Below are 18,104 nucleotides of genomic sequence, written 5' to 3'. Positions count from 1 at the left end.
GGGGCAGGCGCTGAAGGGCCGGGCCAGCGACACGGGGTTTGCTGGGGGAGGTGCGGGGGTGGGGAGGGGGACGGGAGTTACTCCCGCTCTTGGGACGCCCAGAATGGCCGAAAAAAAGAGTTTCTAAAAATAGGCAGCAACCCGCGCGAAGAGGCTGGTGGCCGAAAAGGAACAAGGAACAGTCCCCCGCACCCCTAAGGAGGCGCCCGTGGCCCCCACTCACCCGCGCCGAGAGGTCTGGAGGAAGCCGCGCGGCGCGGAAGGAGGCGGTGCCGCCGCACTCGGGGGCGGAAGGGAGGGAGAGGAGGAAGAAGGCTGCTCCCGCCGCGGCGTGAGGAGCTGAGCACACGCGCGGGAGTCGCCCCCGCTGCCGCTGCCGCTGCCGCCCCCTCAGCTTCTCCCGGCTGCGCCCGCCTTACGCCCGCGCCGCTCGCGCGCCCCGCCGCACTGACAGCGGCGCGAGCCCCGCAGCCGCGAGTCCTTCCCTCGGCCGACACCACTGAAGCGCGCGGGGGTGGGGGCGCCCCGAACGGCTTTCCTCAGCTTGGCCCCGCCCGCCGCTCCGGCCCTGGTCCTGGTCCCTCCCTCCCCACCCCCGCCTCTGTCTCCGGAGGAGGACACGAGGACACGAGCGCTAGGAGTCCGCAGCCCCACCCTGACACAGCCCGGCTTCCCGAGAGCACGAGCTCTCCCCACCCCCTCAGCCTCGCTTTGGAAAGGTCCAGAGCTCGGCGGGGAGAAGAGGAAGGCGGGGCCAGGGCGGGGCCTGACGGGGAGGAGGGACTGAGGAAGGAGCCTGGAGAGGCGGGGCTAAGGACTGGAAGGGTTGGGGTGGGAGAGACAGAAACTCTCCTACACCAATAAGCGAGCCGAAGGGGGGCAGGGTTGAGAGGGTGGTGATGCCGGAGAAGAGAGAAGCGTAAAGCAGGTATGGAAGACGGCGGAGGCCACGCGGAGCCAGGAGCAGGGCTGCACTTGGAAGGAGGGGTTGCGGGTGGGGCTAAAGGGAGGCCGTGCCCATAGGAGGAGTCAAGGGTGGAGGGAGACTGAGGCGAGGCTGGAGGGGAAGCGGAGCCCTTAGAAGAGGGGGCGGGAGACGGTGCGGAAGGGAGATCCAGAAGGGAGGAAAAACTGAAGCGGGACAGAAGAAGGCGGGCCCGGAAAGAGCTAAGAGGGAGGAGGGGGCCCAAAGGTGGCCGCTATGGGGATGAGCCGGAAGGAGGCGTGACCAAAGGCGGGTCGCGAGGCTGAAGCTGGAGGTAGGCGGGGCCTGGAGATGGGACCCAAACACGTTGGCGGGGGGCGGTGCGGGAGGAGTGCGTAAGAGACGCAGTAGGAAGGAGCTCCAGGTCCTCTCACTTTCAGGGAACCAGGTGGGAGTAGAGGAGGGTAGCTCCTCGCTGCTTACTGTAGGGCTGGGCGGAGAGGCCGCGATTGGGTTGGGTTTGGGGAGGACGTGCCACTCCCACCTACAAAGGAGGTTTCAAGTACCTTTACCCTTCTAGGGTGCCGGAAATGTTTTATAACCCGATCTGGGTCGTGGTCCTCTCTCCTGAAAATTTCTCCTGCCGGAAACTCTGACCCAAATCAGTGTTCCAGCCTCCACGGAACAATCGGAGGGGTCTTCCTAGTGCACACGAAGACCATTGCCCTTCAGTCTTCAGCTATATAGACTTCTTGAGGGCTGTCGAAAGTCTCCATGTAGCCGACCTGTGATTTGTATTTGTCACATTGCTACCCCCAGAACCTGCCAAGTCCTAAAAACAGCAGAGTTTGAATGGAATCCTGGCCCTGCCACACCAACAATTACAACTCTGCTATGTTGTTTGATGACCTCCAAGTCTCCCTTCAGAGGAAGAAATCAAATTAGAGAGATAGTAACCCTGAGACCAAGGCCAAGAACATTCTTCCCCTGCCCCTTCTAACTCCATTTAAATATCACCTCCTCAGAGAGTACTTTCCTGAACACCCGACCTAAAGATGTTCTCTTAATTTGGACTCATTCATTTCCTTCATGGCATTTCTTAGTCTTGTCATTTATTGGTGTGTTTGTATGTTTTTGTCTATCTCCCCACTAGAAGGTAAATTCCTTAAGACCAAAAATCTTTGGTTGAGTACATCACTGTTACCAGACCTGGTGCAATGGCTGCTATAGACCTAATGTTCAGTAAACACTTCAGTAAATGAATCAATCAATCCATTAAGAAATTGGTCCCTGCCAGTCTCCTCTGCTCTGCTTCTGGCCACTCCTAGCCACTGGCCTCCCTCCCTTTGTACAGGCCTTACCATGTGTACTTGAATACACCACAGTCTTTCAGCAGCCTCTGCTATAGCATAATTCTCTCCTTGGACTGCTCTTACCCTTCTGCCTAGATGCCTCCTGTTCATCCTTCAAAACTCAGTGCAGCGGGGCGCGTGGGGGTTGCTGGGTGGCTCAGTGGGTTAAGTCTCTACCTTCGGCTCAGGTCATGATCTCAGGGGCCTGAGATGGAGTCCCGCATCAGGTTCTTTCCTCAGCAGGGAGCCTGCTTCCTCCTCTCTCTCTGCCTGCCTCTCTGCCTACTTGTGATCTCTCTCTCTCTATTAAATAAATAAATTAAATCTTTAAAAAACAAAACTCAGCGCCGGAACCACCTCCTCTGAAAGGCTTTCTCTGACCTCCCATCAGCCCCACCACCAGCTGTTCACCCCTCCCTGTTCATAGCCTCTATTATAAAACTTGCCTGTGCAAGTGATAATCCTCTTTCTGCTGGCACTGAGGATTATATTCACAGCTTCATAGGTCCTGACCTGCCCTCTGCTACCATTCTGACCTTATCCCCTCCTTAATTGCTTTCGCCTCCTCTTACTCTCCTCCAGCCACACTGGCCTTGCTATTCTTCTGACATGCCAAGCATACTGCTAACTTCAGGGCCTTTGCACTTGTGTCTGCCTCAAATGCTCTCCTCCTTGAATGGGCATGGCTCACTCCTTCAGGTTTCCACTCAAATGTCACTTCCTCAGAGAGGCCTCCCCTGGCCCACATTTAAAATAGCGACAGCATGGTGCACCTGGGTGGCTAAGTTGGTTAAACTTCTACCTTCAGCTCAGGTCATGATCTAGAGATTGAGCCCTGCGTTAAGCTCCTTGCTCAGCGGAGAGGCTGCTTCTCCCTCTCCCCTGGCCCACTGCTCCTCCTGCTTATGCTTTCTGTCTGCCAAATAAATAAATAGTTTTTTTTTTATTAAAAATAAATAAATAAATTAGCAGCACCCTGGAGTGCCTGGGTGGCTTAGTTGGTTGAGCATCTGACTCTTGGTTTTAGCTTAGGTCGTGATCTCAGGATCGTGAGATTGAGCCCCATATCACACTCTAAGCGCAGGGCAGAGTCTGTTTGAGATTCTTTCTCTCCCTCTCCCTCTGCTGCCCCCCTGCTGCTAGCTCACTCACTCTCCCCAAAATAAATAAGTCTTAAAAAAATAAAATAGCATCACCCTACTTCTCTGTACCCTTTCCTGCTGGATTTTTCTCCATAGAACTTACTACCACCTGAAATATGTGTTCATTTGTTTGTTGTCTCTTTTCTGTCCCCACCTTCTACTACATTTTTTTGTGATCTTTACAAGGACAGGGTTTTATCTGTTTTGCTCATTCCTCAGTCTCTAGAATGAATATTTGTTGAATGAATGACTATGCATTAAATAGAGATGTGTTAGGAATACTCTGTGCTGTCCAGAAGAATCCGTGAAGATTAGAGCATGAAGGGAAATGACCTGAGGTCTTGAGATCAAGCCCTACATCAGGCTCCATGCTCAGGTTGGAGTCTGCTTGGGATTCTCTTTCCCTCTCCCTGCCCCTCTAACTTGTGTGCACATTGTCTCTCTCTCTCTCTCTCTCTCCCCCCCCTCCTTTTTTTTCTCTCTCTCTCTCAAATAAATAAAAATTTTTAAAGTTTTTTTAAAAATAAAGAATAGACTAATGATAGGAATTGTCTCACATGGTTATAGAGGCCAAGAAGTCCCATCATCTGCCATCTGCAAGCTAGAGCTCCAGCAATGCCAGTAGTATAATTCAGTCCAAGTCCAAAAGCCCAAGAAGCAGGAGCAGGGATGTCCAATGTCCTGGGCAAGAGAAGATGGATGTCAGTTCAAGCAAAGAGCAAATTTGCCTTTTTATTCTATCCAGTCTTCAACAGATTGGATGACACCCACCTTCATTGGTGAGGGTGATCATAGTGTAGCAGTTCAAATGCTATTCTCTCCCCAAAACACCCTCACAGACACACCCAGAAATGTTTTACCACCTATTGGGCAGGCCTTAGCTCAATCAAGTTGACACATAAAATTGACCATCACAACCACCACGAGGAAAAGCCAGCCGGAGAAATAAAGCCATCACAAGAAAGAGGGCAGCACTAAGAAAACATTGTTGAAAAAATGAGCCAGAGACCTGATATAACCATACCAGAAGCTTGACCCCCCTTTGGACTTTTCCATGAACCAATATGTCTTTATGGTTTGAGTAGTTTTAGTTGGGGTTGTTGTAACTTGCAGGGAAAACAAATTTCCTAACAGATGAGTAGGGTTCAACAGGGGGGGGTACGATGCCTTACGTTTTTATAAGGAGTTTGTTTACAGGATACTGGAGGGTATTCCAAATAAGGGGCATAGTAAGTATAAAGGCAGGAATGTAAGTGCTAGCACAAGGGATGAGCTGAGCTGGGAAAGATGAGATATAAAAGATAGGCTAGAACTAGTATCTAGAGGATAGTTCTGGTTTCTACATTCAACTTGGTACATAGCGGGAATCACTGAAAAGTTTTGAGCTGAGGTTGCTTTAATATGATAATGTGTCAAGGTCAGAACTAACTTTAGAAGTAATCTGGTTCAACTGTGAGTTCTTTTGTTTTCATTTCACAGATGAAAAAATGTGACACTGCCAATGTCTCACAGATGGTAGTAGGTAAAGGAACCAGTATTTAAACCCAGAGCCAGCTGAACCCCAAGACATAGATTCAACCTCTTCCTCTCCCTGCCACTAATTCTGCTCTGTGACCTCACCCTGAATGGGTGGATCTCTCTTCAAACATTTGACCATGAGGTTTGTAGAGCTACCGGAGCTAGGATGAGGAAGATGGATGTGAAAGAGGGGAGAGTAGAAGGACCCACTGGGTATCTTCACTGGAGACAAGGAATGGAGGCAGATGAGGAAGACAGGTGAATTAGGAGAAAGGGATAGGTGAGGGAGAGGTGGTAAGGGCAAATCAGCAGGACCTGGAGAAGAAGCAAATGGAAGGATATAAGGAGTCATTGAGGAAGACCCAGTCTTGCCATTAGAACAGACTTTGAAAAATCAGATAATAATATATTATTATATTATATGTAATATATTATATTTTATTTATATAAACTTATGTAAGTAAAATATATAAATTATATATTTATATAATTTTATATGTTATAATATATTTTGTATATAAAATAATATATAATAATTTGTTGTTGTTGTTAGCACAATAATAATAAATTAAAAATCAGGGCCAGGCAGGTCTCATAAATGAGCAAAGTGGGTTACGTGTAAGATAAAAAAGAGTAATAGAGTCTGTAGTAAGCTGGGAGTTCGTGCTCCTTCTAGAAGAGGCAGCTACTAATGTGGGATAGAGATGCCCAGTATTATTGCCAGTTACCAGGTCTTAAAAGAAACAAAAACAACCTCTAAGACCAGGTTTTTAAATTAAATTGGTTTTTAAGTGCTGGCAACTAATTCAAATTAAAAGAGCACCGTCCTGGCCAAAAAACTCACACCTTAGGGCTGAGTTTGGCTTGTGAGCTGCTAGTTCGTGCCTGCTAATCAATTTTGGTCCAAACCTCCCTGCACTACTTACCAGCTGTGTGCTCTTGAGCAAATTACTTCACCTCCGAAGTCCTAGGTTCTTTTTTATTTTTATCTTCAGAGAGATTTTATTTATATATTTATTTGAGACAGAGAGCATGCATGCACAAGCCAGGGGCTTGGGGAGGGTGGGAAGAGGAAGAGGGAGAAGCAGACTCTCTGCTGAACAGGAAGCCCAACATGGGGCTCAATCTTAGGACCCCAGGATCATGACCTGAGCCAAAGACAGACCAACTGAATCACCCCAGTGCCCCTGAATTCCCAGGTTCTTATCTGTAAAATGGGGATAATTAATTCCCCACATTAGAGGGTTGCTGTAAGGATTTCTAGAAATAAATGTATGTAAATCACGTAGCACAGTGCCTGACCTAGAGCAAGCAAACACTCAAAATAGTTTTATCATCAGTGTGAAGGTTATTCTGTTTTCTGTAACCCATGAAATCATGAACTAGAAAAAATAGAAAGGTCTTCAAAGACATCTCATCCAAGGGGTTTCAAACCAGTTAAGCTATAGAACCCTCTTTTAAGCCAGACCTTTCACAGAGAGACAGTGAAAACAAAAACAAAAACAAAAACAGTTGGGGGATGAGGCTTTGAATAGGGGAGGGGAACCCAAACTATGGCCTACTAGGCCTTCCTACCGCTCCCAGCTACAAACCACCCTCCTTAAGCTGTAGTTCCTCCACAAAATTCCAGGGTGTTGCAGAACACAGTTTGAGAATCACCATTATATTCCAGATCCCATTTTACAAATATGGAAACTGAGGCTCAGAAGGGCATAGAAATTTGCCTAAGTTTCAGTGACAGGAAGGGATTCCTGCCTTCCATGCTAGTGCACTTTTGACTGGGAATGGCGCTCCCTCCTTCCTGTCCACTAGGTTGAGAATAAAATCTTTCTCAGTGCTTCCCTGATTGGGTAAGGAGTAGCCCCCCCAGCACTGACCCAAAGCCCCAGGATATAGCCAGGTTCATGGTAGCCAACTAGTTGGATGGGGAATGAACTCAGGCTTACAAAAGTAGAAAAGGAATTTATCTGGAGGGTACTGGGAGCTCAGAGAGCTGAGGTGCCGGGACCAGAGACACAGATGTTACTAGAACTCCTCTCCAGTCCTTGTCTTTCCTTCTCTCTGCATGTAAGCTTTTCTGCTCAAGGCTGGACACAGCCACCACAACTCTGAGCTCTCACAACTCTCAGAGGCTCCACCAGACAACCTGAAGCCTTCTGCTTCCAGTCTTAATGACAGAATCTTAAGTAAGGACTTTGATTGACCCAGCATGACTAGGGGCACATTCTGAGACCAATTATCCACTGTTGGTGGGGTCAAGTACTGTGACTGACTCAGCTTGAGCCAGGTGCTCACTCTGTAATCAATCATTGTCAATACAGATGTGGGAACAGAGAAAAAGATGGCAGCCCCCATTGGAACCACATGGTCAGAGAAGGAGAGGAGCCTTTCTCTCCTCAGTGAAGCTTACTTCATCTCTCCTGCCATGCATACCTGCCACTAGCTAAGTTTAAATGAAAGGTTCTACTCTCCAAGCTTTGTCGCCCTTTATTTATGACTATTAGAGAACACACATCCAGCTTACCTAGAGAATGGAGGCATATTTGTCAATTTTTTTATCCTTCCAGCACAGTCAAATAAGAAGCCCCCTAAGTGTATCAGACTGGATTGTATTGAACTAATCCTTGGAAGTATTTAGTCCAACTCACCCATTTTACAAACAGAGAAATGAGACCAAGAGAGGGTAACTCACATGTCTTGAACACTGAAGGCTGTCCATCAGAAGAGTTACAGAACCAGGGCTAGAGACTTCTCATCTTGACTCTAGACCAGGGCAGATTAAACTCTGTGTTTAATCCTTGCCAGTAGGGACATCTGAAAAAAATAGAACACATATCTCATTTTGGATGCACCCATTGGCAAATTTTAGCCAGGAGCCCAAACCTCCCTAGTGTTCAGCAATTGATGACATCAGAGCCAGATATCAAATGAACAGGCCTTGGTTTCAACCCCAACATTGCCTCTTACTAACAGGTTTCTCAGGCTCTCTAAGCCCCCAATTTTCTCTGTAAAATGTGCATAAATTACATTTACCTTGAAGGTTGGGAAGACTAGCAATAATGTGTATAGTGTCCCTGACACATAGAAGCTCCTCAAGAAATAGTAAGCTCTTCTAATGATTGTTGTTGATGATAAAGAAGATGAAAAAACAAGAGCTCTAACTTCTCAAAGGAAAGAGAATTGTTCCTGAAGCTCTTCTCTTAGAGAACATAAATCCATACCTTTCCTGAGCAAAGGAAAGGAAGAGAAGGAGGGAAAGTGGGCAAGCTGTGACAGTCTCTACCCTCCCCTGAACATTACTGTGCCTTCTCTACCCCAAAGTCTGCTCCATCCCACTAAGGTGCTGAGACCACCTTTGAGCCATCCTAGCTAGGAGGAAGGAAGTGCATGTGGCAAAATCAGAAGGCCACCCATGACAGCAGATAGCAAGACTGGAGCTTATGGTCCCCACCCCTGATATTGGTGGCTCAAGGTTATGGGGGAAGCTCTAATATAGGTTAATGGAAGGTTGTTCGTCTCTCATTCCTCACTGGCTCAGCCCTAGAGCCTATCTCTACTCTCTGCCTTACTAGGAGGTCTCCAAATTTATCAAACAGTAGACAGGTGGCATCTTTAAAGTATGATCTTCATTAACTAGGGAACAAATCGTTCCATACATTCCCTTCCAGAGCCTCCTTCACTGGGGACTTTCAGCCTCCTAACAAGAGGGGACACTTCCTCCCACTTCCCATGACCTTCTCCCCCTACTCCCTACCACTGTATCCATGAGCCACAACACCAAGATCAGATATAGCAACATTAATCGAAACTGACATTAAGGGTTCACTTACTAAAGCAGAAGCACATTAGAAGAAATATAAACAAGGAAGGTTTTGTGTCTGTGGAGTTTGTTCTAATGAGAAAAGCCATGACTAGAGAATCTTATTCAAAAGATTGAGTGCCCAGGAAATAAAAGATAGATGAGGCCTGCCACACCCTCCCCACCTCCAATATTCAGAAGAGTTGCTCAACTTCCTGAGACTTTCCCAGCAACCTTGCTTCAGTCCTTGCCTCCCAGGTAGATTTCTATAAGAGCTGTCCACCACATTCTCCTTAATGTCCTCCATCTACTTCTCCAAATCCACTTTTCCACATTCATTTATGAATTGATGATCAGATGTTCTTATTTTTAAAGATTTTATTTATTTATTTGACAGAGAACAGCGAGAAAGGAACACAAGCAGGGGAAGTGGGAGAGAGAGAAGCAGGTTTCCCACCAAGTAGGGAGCCTGATACAGGGCTCAATCCCAGGACCCCGGGATCAAGACCTGAGCCAAAGGCAGACGCTTAATGACTGAACCACCCAAGCATGCCGTGATCAGATGTTCTTATTTGCTGTTATACCTCAGGAATTCTTGCTCAGGTGGCCCAAGAATTTAGCTTCGAGCCAACCAGGGGACCCAGAGACTTAAAGATTCACAACTGGAATAGATATGAAGATACACAAGTACTCAGATATCTACAAAAAGAACATAAAATATTCTTTAAATTGGGCTGTAAGTGGTATATTGTCTTTTTATGGGTATTAATGGGTGGTTGTAGGTTATAGCTACTATTTTTTTCTACGATTTTACTTATTTATTTTGAGAGAGAGTGTGCACAAGCAGGGAGGACAGCAGGGTAAAGGAGAGGGTGAAGGAAAGGGAGAATCAGACCCCTCACTGAGCAAGGAACCCAATGTGGGGCTCGATCCCAGCACCCTGGGATGACGATCAGAGCCAAAGACAATGACTGAGCCACCCAGGCACCCCATAGATACTGTTTTTGCCTGCACACTCTCATTTCCCCTTTGCTTGATATCAGCACCTGACTTTCCTGTGAACCTCCACTCTCATTCTTGATCCAGGCCATAAACTGTGGATATTAAAGTCTGACCACCTGGGTTTGAATTCTGGCTCTGCCCTTTACTAGCTATGTGAAACCTGGGCAAGTTCCTTAATGTCTCTGTGCCTCACACAAGAAATACAGAGAATAACATCTACTTCACAGAGTTCTTGGGAGGATTCTATGAGTTAAAGTATTTAGAAGAGTACTTAATGCACAGTAAACACTCACTAAATGTCATCTCTTATTAATATTGCTATTATTAGGGGCGCCTGGGTAGCTCAGTGGGTTAATGCCTCTGCCTTCAGCTCAGGTCATGATCTCAGGGTCCTGGGATGGAGCCCCATATCAGGCTCTCTGCTCAGCAGGGAGCCTGCTTCCCTCTTCTCTCTGCCTGCCTCTCTGCCTACTTGTGATCTCTCTCTCCTGTGTGTGTCAAATAAATAAATCTTAAAAATATATATATTGCTATTATTACTTCAGAATGGACTAGCCCACTTCCTCTGGCTTTGGTGATGGCAACTGACCCCAGCCTGAACAATCAGGACATTCTGTCCACTATGGAATCCTTCCCCACATGTGGGCAGTCTTATCAATTATTTGGATTGGTACCATGGGTTGAAACCTAATCTGGTTTCTGAAAGCCTAGTCTTGCTAGGCCAAAGCTGCAAAGCAAAGGTAACATCAGATTCTAGGCCAATTTTAGTCCTAAAAGGGAAGTATATAGACTACAAGCCTTTCTCAAGAAAGTTTTCAAATACACAACTTAACCCTAAACCTAAAGGAGCTGGAGAAAGAACAGCAAATAAGGCTAAACCCAATAGGTTAGCCTTCTCCCAACAGAAGAGAAATAATAAAGATCAGAGCAGAAATCAATGAAATAGAAACCAAAAGAACAATAGAACACGATCAACAAAACTAGGAGATGGTTCCTTGAAAGAATTGATAAGATAGATTAATCCCTGGCCAGACTTATCAAAAAGAAAAGAGAAAGGACCCAAATAAATAAAATCATGAATGAATATCCAACACCAAAGAAACAGAAACAATTATAAGAACATATTATGAGCAACTATATGCTAAGAAATTAGACAATCTGGAAGAAATGGATAATTCCCAGAGACATATAAATGACCAAAACTGAACCAGGAAGAAATAGAAAACCTGAACAGACCCATAATCAGCAAGGAAATTGAAGCAGTAATCAAAAATCTCCCAACAGGGATGCCTGGGTGCCTTAGTTGGTTAAGCGGCTGCCTTCGGCTCAGGTCATGATCCCAGCATCCTGGGATCGAGTCCCACATCGGGCTCCTTGCTCGGCAGGGAGCCTGCTTCTCCCTCTGCCTCTGCCTGCCTCTCTGTCTACCTGTGCTTGCTCACTCTCTCTCCCTCTATCACTGACAAATAAATAAATAAATAATCTTAAAATTAAAAAAAAAGAAAATCTCCCAACAAACAAGAGCCTACAGCCAGATGGCTTCCAAGGGGGAATTCTACCAAACATTTAAAGAAGAATTAATATCTATTCTTCTGAAGCTATTAAAAAAAAACAGAAATAGAATAAAAACTTCCAAACTCTTTTTATGAGGCCAGCATTACCTTGAACCCAAAACCAGACAAAAACCTCACCAAAAAAGAGAATTACAGACCAATTTCCCTGATTAACATGAATGCAAAAAGTCTCACCAAAATACTAGTCAATAGGATCCAACAGTACATTAAAAGGATTATTCATCACAACCAAGTGGGATTTATTCCTGGGCTGCAAGGTTGGTTCAACATCCACAAATCAATCAGTGTGATACTCTACATAAACAAAAGAAAGGACAAGAACTATATGATCCTCTCGATATATGCAGAAAAAGCACTTGACAAAATACAGCACATCCTCTCTTGATTAAAACTCTTTTTTTTAAAAAAAGATTTTATTTATCCACTTGAGAGAGAGCATGAACGAGGAGAAGGTCAGAGAGAGAAGCAGACTCCCCATGGAGCTTGGAGTCCGATGCGGGACTCGACCCCGGGACTCCAGGATCATGACCTGAGCCAAAGGCAGTCATCCAACCAACTGAGCCACCCAGGCGTCCCTTGATTAAAACTCTTAACAGTGTAGGGATAGAGGTACATACCTCAATATCATAAAAGCCATCTATGAAAAACCCACAGCGATTATCATTCTCAATGGGGAAAAACTGAGAATTTTTCCCCTAAGGTCAGGAACATGGCAGGGATGTCCACTATTACCACTGCTGTTCAACATAGTACTAGAAGGTCTAGCCTCAGCAATCAGACAACAAAAATAAATAAAAGGCATCCAAATCAGCAAAGAAGAAGTCAATCTCTCACTCTTTGAAGATGATATGATACTCTATGCGGAAAACCCAAAAGACTCCACCCCAAAATTGCTAGAACTCATACAGGAATTCAGTAAAGTGGCAAGATATAAAATCAATGCACATAAATCAGTTGCATTTCTATACACCAACAATGAGACAGAGAGAGGAAAGAGAAAATAAAGAGTTGATCTTGTTCACAATTGCACCCAAAACCATAAAATACCTAGGAATAAACCTAATCAAAGAGGCAAAGAATCTGTACTCAGAAAACTATAGAATACTCATGAAAGAAGTTGAAGAAGACCCAAAGAAATGGAAACACATTCCATGCGCATGGACTGGAAGAACAAATATTGTGAAAATGTCTATGCTACCTAAAGCAATCTACACATTTAATGCAATCCCTATCAAAATGCCATCAACTTTTTTCAAATAAATTGGGACAAATAATCCTAAAATTTGTATGGAACCAGAAAAGACCCTGAACCACCAAAGGAATGTTTAAAAAGAAAAGCAAAGCTGCTGGCATCACAATTCTGGACCTCAAGCTCTACTACAAAGCTGTAATCATCTATGCAGTATGATACTGGCACAAAAATAGAAACATAGATCAATGGAACAGAATAGAGAACCCAGAGATGGACCCTCAATTCAATGGTCAACTAATCTTCAATGAAGCAGGAAAGAATATCCAATGGAAAAAAGACAGTCTCTTCAACAAATGGTGTTGGGAAAATTGGACAGCCACATGCAGAAAAATGAAACTGGACCATTTTCTTACACCATACACAAAAATGGTCTCAAAATGGATGAAAGAACTAAATGTAAGACAGGAATCCATCAAAATCCTAGAGAAGAACACAGGCAGCAACCTCTGTGACCTCAGCTGCAGCAACTTCTGTCTAGACACATCTCGAAAGGCCAGGGAAGCAAGGGCAAAAATGAACTATTGGGCCTCCATCAAGATAAAAAATCTTTTGCACAGCAAAGGAAACAGTCAACAAAACCAAAAGCCAACAGAATGGGAGAAGATATTTGCAAATGTCTCATCAGATAAAGGGCTAGTATCCAAAATCTACAAAAAATTTATCAAACTCAACACCCAAAGAAAAAATAATCCAATCAAGAAACAGGTGGAAGATATGAACAGACATTTCTCCAAAGAAGACCTCCAAATGGCCAACAGGCACATGAAAAAGTGCTCAACATCACTCAGTAACAGGGAAATACAAATTAAAACCACAATGAGGGGGGCGCCTGGGTAGCTCAGTTGGTTGAGCGACTGCTTTGGGCTCAGGTCGTGAACCTGGACTTCCAGGATCGAGTCCTGCATCGGGCTCCCAGCTCCTTGGGGAGTCTGCTTCTCCCTCTGACCTTCTCCTCTCTCATGCTCTCTCTCACTCATTCTCTCTCAAATAAATAAGTAAATAAATAAATAAATAAAACCACAATGAGATACTACCTCACACCAGTCAGAATGGCTAAAATTAACAAGTCAGGAAACAACAGATGTTGGTGAGGATGTGGAGAAAGTGGAACCCTCCTACACTGTTGGTGGGGATGCAAGCTGGTGCAGCCACTCTGGAAAACAGTATGGAAGTTCCTCAAAAAGTTGAAAATAGGGCTACCTGGGCAACCCTGTCGGGACCCCTCTCACCCACAAGAACTTTTTCTATAGCCTTGCTTAATAAACTTCTATCACTTTATTCACTCTCCTTTGCCCACAGGACTCATTCTTCAACACTGTGAGATGAGAACCTTGCTCTCCCACATCATCATCAGCTTTGTACTATCACTTTACTATTGCTCAATAAACCTTACTTTGCTGCCCACCAAAAAAAAAAAAAAAAAAGAGAGAGAGAGAAAGAAAGAAAGAGAGGTACCCCACAACCCACCAATTGTACTACTGGGTATGTACCCCAAAGATACAAATGTAGTGATCCAAAGGGGCACCTGCACCCCAATGTTTATAGCAGCAATGTCCACAGTAGCCAAATTATGGAAAGAGCCCAGATGTCCATCAACTGATTAATGGATAAAGAAGATGTGGTACACACACACACACACACACACACACTGGTATATTATTCAGCCATCAGAAAAAAATGAAATCTTCCCATTTGCAACAACATGGCTGGAACTAGAGGGTATTCTGCTAAGCAAAATAAATCAATCAGAAAAAGATAATCAACATATGATGTCACTAATACATGGAAGTTAAGAAACAAGGCAGAGGATCCTAGGGGAAGAGAGGAAAAAATGAAACAAGATGAAACCAGAGAGGGAGACAAACCATAAGAGACTTAATCTGAGGAAACAACCTGGGGGAGGGGTGGAGCAGAGAGGGTAAGAAGGTAGGGTAAATGGGTTATAGACATTGGGGAGTCTATGTGTTGTAATGAGCACTGGGTATTATATAAGACTGATGAATCACAGACTTGTACCCCTGGAACAAATAATTCAATTTAAATTTTAAAAATCCCCAAAACAAAAAACCAGTCATGCTCTAAGACAATGTAAAAAAGTCAGTAATCAGGGTGCCTGGGTGGCTCAGTGGGTTAAGCCTCTGCCTTCAGCTCAGGTCATGATCTCAGGGTCCTGGGATCGGGCCCGCATTGGGCTCTCTGCCCAGCAGGGATCCTGCTTCCCCCTCTCTCTCTGCCTACTTGTGATCTCTCTCTCTGTGTCAAATAAATAAATAATTTTTTTTTTAAGTTGGCAATCTTATATAAAGATTTTGGTTTTGAAGATTTCTTTTTAAAGTAAAGATTTATTAAGAATAGAAAACAAAAGGACTCTAGGCCAATTTATCATGAGAAAGAATTCAGAGTGGGGGCCATGTGAAGTTCATAGACCATCAAATCTCATGCTATATGTAAAAACACACTCTCCCTATTTAGCCATGGGTCAGCCAGCATGAAATAATTATCCTAGGCCATTAATTTGGTGGCCGCAATGAACCACACTTCCCAATAGTGATGCTTTTTTTTTTTACTTTTTTTTTTTTTATTAACATATGATGTATTATTAGCCCCAGGGGTACAGGTCTGTGACTCGTCAGGCCCAATAGTCACTCTTATATATAGTCTTTTCCCACATTGACAGTGGGCTTGGCCATGTAACAGACTTTAGCCAATGGGACATTAGTAAGCATGATGCAAGCAGAGATAAATAATAAATAAATAATGAATAATAAATAAATGCTTTCGCACTGGCTTATCCACTTGGAATGCCCATTCCTTTGCACCTTGAGCAATCATGTAAGAATGACTAGAGACTGAATGAGGAGAGTCAGAATTCTAGCCATTAACCAACCTGCACGCTGGATGCAACCATGGAGTGACCATCAGCAGGATCAGTGGAAAAACCACCTACCTGAGCCCAGCCCAAACTGCACAATCATGAACAACTAAAATGTTTTAAACTATTGTTTTAAACTATTAAGTTGGGAATTTTTTAACATAGCAATAGACAAATCATCAATAATGTTCAATAACATTTCCTAGCTCCACAAAATTCTCAAAGCCTTCCCACACCTAAGAGAGTGGGACTGTTAATAACCTCATTTTACAGATGGGAAAACTGAGGCCCCAAAAAAGGCCCAAATAATATCCCCAGCCAAGCAGAAAGCGAGCTGCCCCACTCATACACTTCTGAGTTAGCTCCTTCCACTGCATTTCCCACTGCAATAACTTCTATCCAGATGAATAAATTTATAAACAGCAGAAGAAGACGGTGTCATAAAGAAAGAGCACTAGACTGGGAGTCACAGTGGCCTAGTCTGAAGTTGGCTCTTGCTTGGCCGTGTGAGCTTAGACAACTCAAACCACTTCCCTCTCCAAGGTCCTGTCTTTCCAACGTGTTTCAGTGAAGGGGAACACTCAGAAGCTCACAGGAACCAGGCAAATAACAGACAAGGTAAACAGGCCAGGTGGAGGCTGTGGTGGCAGGTGAGCTCACACCCATCTAAGGGGGTGTTAACCAGCTCCAGTAGTCTTACCATGTGCAATCTGGGCCCAGTGTGGCCCGATTGCCGATTTTTTTTTCCCTTAGAGAAAGAGGAAATACAGGTTATAATGTGAAGCTTCCCAATGTTAAAATATTACAAATTCATTTGAATTTTAGAATTACTATGTGGGACCAAAGAAAATTATATCCATGTAATCCTTGGGCTGCTGCTTTAAAAATTTTTGATCATGTTATTTCAAAATGCCCTGCCAGGGGCACCTGGGTAGCTCAGTCGGTTCAGGGCCTTTGGATCGAGTCCCACATCAGGCTCCCTGCTCAGCAGAGAGTCGTTCTCCCTCTCCCTCTGCTCCTCTCCCCCACTCATACGCTCTTTCTCTCTCTCAAATAAATAAATAACATCTTTAAAAAAAAAATGCCCTGCCAGAGTTTACACTATCATCAAATAAAAATGCTTACCTGTCCTACCTCTGCCCTGCACACACATAACATTACCATCTATCCTGCTTGTGTCATAGAGCGTGAAGAGCAAGAAAGCCTTGGGTGTGGCCAGCACTTCTACCACGGAGAAAGAGATGCAAAGGCCTAGCCTCCAACACCTAAAGTGGGTAGAACTTTCGAGAGGGCTAGGGGCAGAAGGGAAATGACATCTCCCCAGTACTTACTGTGTGCAGGCAGGCGTACAGTAGACTCTTGGCAGCATCGCATAGTGGCGACAAGACCAGACCTTCTAGCCTAACACACCTGGGTCTGAATCCTGACTCTGCCACTTGTGAATTATGTGTCTTTTGGCTTGTCCTATGCCTCTCCTGACCTCAGTTTACTCATTTTTTAAAAAACAGAAATCTTAATGTTTCCAGTCTCTCAAGGCTTTGGTGAGAATTAAAAAATGTAAATGTAGCAGATGCTGTGAGCTGGCTATCCCCAACTTACCTGATAAGTATTTTTTAAATTTAAGTGTAATTAATATACAGTGTTATATCAGTTTCAGGTGTACAATATGATTCAACAGTTCTATACATTACTCAGTGCTTATCATAATAAGTGTACTTCCAGAAAAGGTGTGTGTGTGTGTGTGTGTATGTTAGAGACAGACAACTGGCAACTGTTCAGCCTCTCGCACTTACCCTGTGCTCTGCATAGAACACAGATATGATGCACAGAGGCACAGCAGCCATCCTGAAATCTTGAGAACAAAGATTAAATTATAAGAATGATAAAAGCAGAAAAAACAGAAAGAGCCTAGGTTCCTCCAGACTTCATACATGAGATCAGTGAAGCCCTATAGATTCATGCCACTGTTACTTCTGATTTTTGCTCCTTGCCACCAAGCACGTTTCTGACTCAGACAGAATAATATCTGGTTCATTGTAGTTCTCAATAAATACTACCTTTGTTATTTTGCCTAGGTCACTTTTCATAATCATAACCACCTATGCTGTATTGTTTTTTAAGATTTTATTTATTTGAGGCACCTGGGTGGCTCAGTGGGTTAAGCCTCAGCCTTCAGCTCAGGTCATGATCTCGGGGTCCTGGGATCGAGCCCCACATTGGGCTCTCTGCTCAGCGGGGAGTCTGCTTCCCCCTCTCTCTCTGCCTCTCTGTCTACTTGTCATCTCAAATAAATAAATAAAATCTCAAATAAATATCTCAAATAAAATCTTTTTTAAAAATTTATTTACTTATTTACTTGAGAGAGAGAAAGCTAGTGGGAGGGACAGCGAATTGAAATCAGACTCTACCCTGAGCACAGAGCCAGATTCAGGGCTCAATCTCATGACCCTGAGATCAGGACCTGAGCCGAAACCAACAGTCGGGATGTTCAATTGACTGAGCACATCCAGTTACCCCTGTGCTGTGAGTATTATTACCCTCAATTTAGAAAGGAGAAAGCCAGACCTCTCCCCAAAGTGCATTATAAAGTTTCAATGAAATGGGTAGCCATAAGAAAAACAAGCATTTATCAGCATTTGCTATGTTCCTGGCACAGTTCTAAGTGCTT

At 44.4% G+C, this 18,104-nt stretch overlaps 1 protein-coding gene and 1 long non-coding RNA gene across 9 annotated transcripts in view; one reads left to right on the top strand and one right to left on the bottom strand.

Annotated features, from left to right (window-relative positions):
• The window catches only part of RALY (RALY heterogeneous nuclear ribonucleoprotein), an 81,668-nt gene extending 80,535 nt beyond the window's left edge, over window positions 1–1,133 (bottom strand). For 2 of the 8 annotated variants that reach the window (XM_082746067.1, XM_082746064.1), the window contains exon 1: window positions 224–496. The gene's annotated coding sequence lies outside the window, so the exon portion shown is untranslated. Of the gene's footprint in view, window positions 1–223 lie in introns of all 8 variants that reach the window. The other 6 variants (XM_082746068.1, XM_082746060.1, XM_082746059.1 and 3 more) reach the window with 6 other exon arrangements.
• A 37-nt stretch (window positions 1,134–1,170) lies between these two features.
• On the top strand, window positions 1,171–2,208 carry LOC309872236. The gene is made up of 2 exons (XR_014315744.1): window positions 1,171–1,259; window positions 1,506–2,208. It is a non-coding gene; the product is annotated as an uncharacterized lncRNA (long non-coding RNA).
• The last annotated feature ends 15,896 nt before the right edge of the window (window positions 2,209–18,104 follow it).

Source organism: Mustela nivalis (assembly GCF_964662115.1).
Source record: "Mustela nivalis genome assembly, chromosome: 8".
NCBI lineage: Eukaryota > Metazoa > Chordata > Mammalia > Carnivora > Mustelidae > Mustela > Mustela nivalis.
Note: the sequence above shows the minus strand (reverse complement) of the source record. Positions and strands in the feature narration are given on the sequence as shown.